Raw genomic sequence first — 8,466 nt, forward strand, 5'->3', positions numbered from 1 at the left:
TTCATATTGCTTCCTGTTTTCAAGAATATTGGAGGGATAGAGAACCTTAGTACTTTATAATTAAGCTCATTCTTTGTAATTTTATGCACAGGCCCCCTCAGCTTGATGGCAACCTAGAAAATGGCATCAAAGCATTTTTCATGCACCTTCAATGAGATCAAAACTATCTGCTAGTAAACATTGGCTAACATCCTCCAGTGAGCAGCGGTGGTCCTTTAAAGGGGTTGATCCCCTGCAGAATTCCTTGTCCGTCTTGTAGGAGAGCTGTGGTAAAAGCTTCTTTAAAAAGAATGTTTGAACTGACAGGCTGGAAAAGACATCTGTGTGAGTTAGGGAATCATCACAAGATGAGTCTGCCTTTGATATGTCCACCCAAGTGTGGTGACTGAGGGGAGTGGTGTCCTCTTTCCCTCTGTTCCCTATTTCTGATCTACAAAAGCGGTTCCTACCTTTCAAATTAGCTAAACAATACTAAACTGGTTTAACGGGCGAGTCTTTGGAGTTGTTAAAGGTAGGGGTAGATTTTGGGGATGAATGAAGTGCAGCTGTGTTGGGAAGCAGAGGAATAGAGTCTTAGAGCAAGTTGTCCACAAGGGAGATTTTGGACCCATGGGGAGATCATTTATGAACTGATAATACTGGCACCCGCCTCCCAGTTGTTGTGAGGTTGTGACTGGTTGACTGGTTGTGAGGATCAAATGAGAATGTATATTTTTAAAAATGTTTTAAGAACTAATATTAACTTACGTATTGTCTGTTGCTGTCGCTATCACCTCTAGCCTCTCCCCAGGAGGAATTGGAACACAGGCAGTTATCAGTCCATCCTTAGAGACCTGTAGACTTTGGGAAGGTGAAAATAAAACACCAATAAAAAGAAAATTAGGTGGGGGATCCCTACTCTAGATGTCCCTTCTATCCAAAGGCGTATGACACATTAGCAAACCTCTTCCTCCCTTCCCCTTTCATTATAAGTAGCAAGACTCAGGTCAAGACAACTGGTGATGGGAGACTCGGTGGGAAACCTTGGCCTTTTTAAGCTAATGTCTTTCCCAAGTCTCATTTTGTGTGAGGCAACACCCATTCAGTAATTAAAGGCTAGGTAAGAATGGAAGCAAAAGATTGCCTAGCTTGCCTTCATGAATGAGTCAATCTAGGAGGGGAAGACCCTTACAATTCTGGCCAGAATAGGAACAATTGCTATTTGTTGTTATTGGTCTTTGAAGGCAACAGTGAGGCTGATGACTTTGCACAGCATTACCTCACTTAAATCCAATTTACTTGCAAGTCAGGACATCGCCTTCCTGATGTCATTGATCCTCTTTAGAATGAAGGATGAACAACAATAACGTATCAAAAAGTGAAGGAAAGAAAGAAAACCCTCCTCTGGAAGCACTCTAATGATGGTTATTTCTGAGAAACAAATGCCCGATTCAGTGATCTGTTGAGAAAGGCCAGGAGAGCTGAAGTCCAGCATCTTAAGCAACCAAACTACAGAACTGAATTGCGTAGAAAAATGATTAGTCAGTATATGAATATCCAGGAACTCTTCAGGTGAAGAGTAATTCTTTTGTGATCTGAAGCATCTATTTCTGTAGACAGACACTGGAGGTCAGTGTTCAGTCAGAAATGCCTTCTTATATTCAGGACACAAGTAGATCTGACTTAAGAGTTTAGTGACTATTAACGAAGAATATTGCCTGAAAATGCTGAAAGTATGTGCTGGCTTTTGTCTCCTGATGCTTCCTACGTTGAAGGCTGTGGCTCATAATTTATGAATAGCCCGAAGAGAGGAGACGGTTTGCTAAGGAGCCTGGTAGTAGCTTCATGGATCTGGGTTTCATAGGTGCTCTGGTGTGATTATCTGTGTAGTTCCCAGAGGTGGAAGGCAGTCAACCAGAGCCAATGTTGCAGACAGAGTTCTTCCTTTGTCCAAACCCTGTAGGTATGCCAAATAAATGTTAACTAGTATTAGCTTTCTAGTCTCATAATAAATCCTCCCACATTTGTTTTCTGATTTAGAGAAAATTCTAAACAAGAAAAATCTTGGCCCCCTCTGAACATTTCTTCAGGGCAAGAGTACTTTCTTTGTGCTTTACACCCTTTTGGCAGTTTGGTAACATCTCTTCTCAGAATAATGTTTGTTATTTATTTTACTTTTTTTTTTAGAATAATGTTTTTAAATGCATAAAATAAAGTACATAGGATTACAAAGGAAATCAATTATATTGAAATAGTTATCAAAATATTTTTTAAAAAGCAAGTTCATGGGGACAGCTAGGTGGCACAGTGGATAGAGCACCTGCCCTGGATTCAGGAGGACCTGAGTTCAAATCCAACCTCAGACACACAACACTTACTAGCTGTGTGATCCTGGGCAAGTCACTTAACCCCATTGCCTAGCCCCCTCCCCCCCCAAAAAAACAAGTTCAGGGATCCCGGATTAGGAATCCCTGCTCTAGGAGAATATATTAAGACAATGATCAAAGAATCATAGATTAGATCTAGAGAGGAAGTTGCATACCATCTAGTCCAGCCCTCCCATTCTATAGATGAGCGACACCAGGCTTAAAAAAAGTTAAATAACTTGTCCTTGGCCACACAAGTAGTATCAGATTGGGGATCTGAACCCATGTCTTCCAATTTCCGACTCCAACACTCTCCACTAAGTAGTCTGACTTCCAACACATACTCCAAAATATGGTGAAAAGATTAGTCTTTTTTGGGGGTGGGTGAAGGGCAGGGCGAGATGAGGATTATGAGGGTTTTCTGGACTTCTCAATGCCTTCACCTCCTTCAGCCCAGCCCTGGCTAAGGCTCTTGTATGATTGAGGAGCAGTGGAGGGATTAAGTTGCAAAGAAGCAAACTGACTCAATGTACAGCAAAGACTTGTTAACAATTAGATCTGTCCAAAGGAGAAAGTGCCTGTTTGGAGAGGTGGTGGGTTCTGCCTCACTTGGAGGTCTTTAAAGAAAAACTGGCTGTCTGGTATGTTGAAGAGAAGGTTCTTGGGATCTTCAAATTAAAACTAAAAGGGACCTTAGAGGTCAAGTAGTCCAACCCTCTTATTTTACAGATGGGGAATAGGAGGTCCCCAGGGGGGACTTAGCCGGTGTCACATAGCTTCCATCTAAAGCAGGATTCGAATCCAGATCTTCTTGGCTCCAAGTCCAGCCCTCTAACATTCGCTTCATTTATTGGTTGGAGTAGATCCCTGGGCCTCTGGGCTTCCTTCCAGCTCAGAGATTTGGGGATTTTGTGGAACTGCATCACATCTTTGGAGATGCATTTATCTCCATTGTATGAGCACTGCTCCTGTGGCTGTTTTTATCATTACCAAACCACCAAAAAGTTGCCTTAAAATGCTGCTGCTGCTACTGCTCCCTGGACCTCTGACCAAGTTTCTGGGTAGTGTGGCAAGATATTGTTATTGTTATCTTGTCATCATCACCATCACCATCATCACCATCATCATCATCATCACCATCATCATTATCATCATCATCTTGCTGCTTTTCTTTGCAGAGAGCTGTTTGGTATAAAGTCAGCTTTTTTAAGAAAAGCAACCTGTCCACCTAAAATTGAACAACTGTGTTTTCTGCCAATGAGCTGTAGCAATGATGAGGATCAAATGAAATTTTATGTATAAAGCTCTGTGTGAACCTTAAAGTGCTATAAAAAAAGCTAGCCATTAGCAGTGATGGGGCAGCTAGTTAGCACAGTGGATAGAGCACCCAACCTGGAGTCAGGAAGATTCATCTTCCTGGGTTCAAATCTGGCCTTGGACTCTTATTAGCTGTGTGACCCTGGGCAAGTCACTTCACCCTGTTGGCCTCAGTTTCCTTATCGATAAAATGAGCTGGAGAAGGAAATGACAACCATTCCAGTATCTTTGGATGGACCCCAAATGGGGTCATAAAGAGTTGGACATGACTAAAAAAAGACTGAATTACAACAAACTAGTAGTGATAGTTGTAGTCATTTTGAATAGTAGGAGAACAGACAGCAAGAGAAACCAGACGACTACAATGTCTTTTTTTTTCTCTATCTCATAGCTGTTTCCCCTTTCAGAAGGGAGAACCATATTTGTTTCTCTTCCTGTCCTATCCCACTCTGTGTCAGGCCTCCTTCTGGGGGAGTCCAGAACCAGCTGGCTAAACCTGACTTCAATTAAAAGCCACATACAGTAATTGGATCATAAACTGGAGGGAGGGGTGGGGAGGAGCTCAGGGGCACATGAAGGCGTGCACGCGTGCGCTTATGAGCGTGCACACACACACATACACACTCACACACACACACACACACACAGAGGAGTAGGTGGGGTTTATGATCCTTTGGCCTGCAGTTGACATATTTCATCCGGCTTTATTTAAAGCCATCTATCCATGGTTCTCTGCTGACTGAGATGGGCAAGGATGAAAAAACACTGAGAGAGGGGCTTTGGGTCCATTGGTATCAAGTGGTTTGGTATAAGGCAAAGGCCACTGGCTTGGGAGCCAGTACACCTGGGTTCTAGTCTTAGTTTTGTGACTAAGAGTTTGCATTCCTATAGCACTTTAAGGCTGCAAAATCATCTCTGTGTGTATGTGTATATATCTGCATATATGTATATTCATACATGCATATATGTGCATATATGCACATATGTATATATGCATATATACATAAAATCTCAATTGATCATGAAATCCTATGTTATTCATATTTTTTGTACTTTTTAATAGTTTTTGTGTACATATAATATAAATTATATGAAATATAAATAAATGCAATACATATAAAGATAATATTTAATTAAATATAATAAATATAAATTCATATATCTTTAAAAATTCTGATATTAACAAATAACATCTGAAATGAGCATTTACAAATACAAAATGGAAGAGAAAAAAAGGATTGCGTGTCAAACGGAATCTCCATTGTGTTCTATTATGCCCATTTTGTAGATGAGGAAACTGAGAAGTTAAGAAGAAACTCGCCTACGGTGACAGAGCTCTGTCACCCAAAGTGTCAGTGTTATGATTTGGCCCCAGGTCTAGTACCATACTGCCTCTAACTAGCTGTATAATCTTGGACAAATCATCTCCCCTGTCCCTACCTTTGTTTCCTTTGTTGTTCAGTCATTCAGTTGTGCCTGGCTTTTCATGATTATATAGATCATAGCATACCAGGCCCACTTATTCTCCACTATTTCTCAAAGTCTGTGCAAGTTCACATTCATTGTTTCCATGACACTATCTATCTCATCCTCTGCCATCCTCTTTTCCTTTTGCCTTCAATCTTTCCCAACATCAGGGACTTTTCCAATGAGTTCTATTTTCTCATTATGTGGCCAAAGTATTTAAGCTTCAGCTTTAATATTTGACCTTCCAGTCCAGTTTTCTTAACTTGTAAAATAAGGCTTTTGAACTGGGGGATCTCTAAAGTTCTTTTGTGTGCTCCAGTCCTCTGATTTTCCAGAAGGTTGGAAGAATACTTAATTGCCTAAGATCAAGAAATAAATAGCAGTGACAGAGATAGCCATGTGCTCACACCTGCCATAGCCATGTGGAAGACAGGGTTACTTGCCCCTTCCTCTTCCAACTCTTAGGATCAACTCAAAGGAGTCCTAACTTGAAGCCACCAAAGAAAAAGAGAGTGACATAGGGGTGGACTGTCCTTTTTACATACCCACTCAGTTCTAGCTCAGCAGTCCTCGAGCCATTATTTGTTTTAGCTAGAAGACTTCATCATCACACAGTTCAGATCCCAGAGTCATCCATGTAGTTGCTCAGACTGAAACCAGGTGGGAGATATCTGCCCATGCTTCAAGGACTGGCTCTCAGGTTAGACCACCCATGCTACACTCAGGACCTGTTCTGGATCAGTTTACAGTTAATCCAGCTGAGCCGACAAGCAGCAGACTGACTTATCATTTGTTTTCCATGATAATGTTGGAGCATAGTAATGATTGGATTCTGGTGACATCCAGATGGCTGATGTTTAATTGGATCTTCTGCATCAGAGTCTGGTTATGTAGGGCCTGGTTTTATGTAGAGCATGGTTAACTGGTGATGGGGTCTTTGAAGGATGTCTTCATCAGAGTACAATTCAATAAGAATTGAAATGCCTACTATGTAGCAGACACCGAGGATACAGAAACAAAAGCAAACCAGTCTCTGCTTTCAAGGAGTTTCCATTTCTTTGAGGGGGAACAACATATGCATAGAGAAGCGAATACAAAGGTTGGAAGACCGCTAACCTCTAGGGTGGGATCCCCACCTCTAACCTAGTGTAATCAGGAAAAGCTTTCAGTAGGAGATAGAATTTGAATTGTACCTAGGAGAGCTAGTGATCCCAAGGGGCAGAGGAGGAATAATCAGGGTGAGAAAGGGATGATGGAAGAGAATGGGAAGGGCACAGCCTGGGCAAAAATGTAGAAATGTAGATGAAATGTCCTGTGGAAGGAGAAGTAAGCAGGCTGGTTAATAATAACGATGATGGCAGGAATTTAATTCAATAAATATTAAGTACGTTATGACTGCAGAGACAAGAACAAAATAAGCCCTACCTTAGAAGGAGTTTGAATTATCCAGAAAAGAAACATTATGTACACAGATAAGCAAATACAAAATAGATTCAAGATGATTTTTAAAAAATTAATTGTATTGGATTTGCCCAAAGATAAACAACTACTAAGTGTCTGAGGTCACACTTGAACTTAGAACTTCCTGTCTTTGTGGTAACACCTACCACGTTTTACATAGTATTTTTGTTTTAAAATTTTTACTTAGCATTTAAAAATAATTTTACACATAAAAATTAATTGTATCCCCAGTACTTAGCACAGTGCCTAGTACATTGTTGTTTGTTTTTTTGTTGTCATTTTTCAGTGTCTGACTCTCCATGACCCTATATGGGATTTTCTTGGCAGAAATAACTGGAGTGGTTTGCCATCACCTTTTCCAGATCATTTTACAGATGAGGAAACAGAGTTGAGTGACTTGCCCAAGGTCACACAGCTAGTAAATGTCTGAGGCTGGATTTGAACTCATGAATGTGAGTCTTCCTGACTCCAGGCCCAGTGCTCCATCTACTGTGGCACCTTGTTACGGATAGATATACTACTTATTAACACAGCAGCCACAGTTGTCTCCTCTGGGTCTGAACCCAGATTGCCTTAGAATCCTAGAACATTAGAGCTAGAAGAGATCTTAGAACAGGGGTTCTTCTACCTTCCACTAACTTTTTTTAAATATCTTGATAACTATATTTCAGTATAATTGGTTTCCTTTGTAAAGGTATACATTTAATTTTATGCATTTGAAAACATGATTCTGGGAAGGAGCCCATGGGCTTCACCACACTGCTAAAGTAGCGCCACGTGCTATGACACCAAAAAGCCATGATCCTCCCATCTTTCTGGTTCCTCTGTTCTACGGGGGAGTGTTGTGGGCCTCAGGATGCATGAGAGAAGGGGAATATTCAAAGGCAGAGGGAAGAGACATATAAAGAGGAAAAGATCTGTGACCACAGAGGAGAGCGGTAATGATGAGAGTGGTCAGATGTGGACAGAGGCCTGGTGTGGGAGCAGGATGCGGAGAGAGCCTTGGCAAGCCTCATAGACTTGGAGAAGACCAATCTCAAGAGAAGTTCTCAGCTGGAATCAGGCACTTGGCATCTGTCTGGGAACCTTATGAATTTGGGGTCACAAAAAGGCGTTCGTGGGAATTGTCTTCTTTCTGTCCTACTCCCATCTGTCTCTAACACGCCATCACCAGCCTACTTTCAATGTGAAGTCCAGTGAGCAGATTTCCCCCAGGATGTTGGGTTGGGGCTCTGAGCCAATTAAGTGGGAAACTATCTCCCCACAGTGACCCAAATCCTTTTCGCCAGAGATCTCTAGCACAAAGATTACATGCCTTTTAAGGTTAGGCAATAAAATATTTCTAGAAAAAAAATCTACTTTTTTTTCCCTGTGTGTATGCTTATCTTTGAAGAGAGAACTACTAGCATGGCATAGATGCTAGAGGACTGGCCTTGGTGTCAGAAAGATCTGGGTTCAAATCCTGCCTCTGAGACATACTAGCTGTGTGACTTGGGCAAGTCAGTGGAAGATTTAGGGTCCCAGACAATTCTCTAAGACTATAAGTTGCAAAGTGGTTTTTGATCTATTTTGGCCAAGGAGTTTCCTCATTGGGAACTCTCTGCCTTAATGAAATTACTCGGTCTGGACCAAAAACCCCCAAATCACCAATGGTCTGCTGTTCCTACCTACCATTCTCAAAATCCTCCCCCAGACAAAATATCACTCAGTAACTTGACCTTCATTTTGCACTACAAAGGAAGAAGAGAACTGGTGGTAGAGGTCGGGACCAGAGTATCAGATATGTTCTCCTTGGGTGAGATTTCCTGACATCTGCACTTCTTCTTCTGCCTGGGAGTGACTTTTATCCCCTTGATCTAGTCTTGAGCCAAGATAA

The sequence above is a fragment of the Vombatus ursinus genome, unplaced genomic scaffold (genome assembly GCF_900497805.2).
Source record: "Vombatus ursinus unplaced genomic scaffold, bare-nosed wombat genome assembly UNPS02014870.1, whole genome shotgun sequence".
Taxonomy (NCBI): domain Eukaryota; kingdom Metazoa; phylum Chordata; class Mammalia; order Diprotodontia; family Vombatidae; genus Vombatus; species Vombatus ursinus.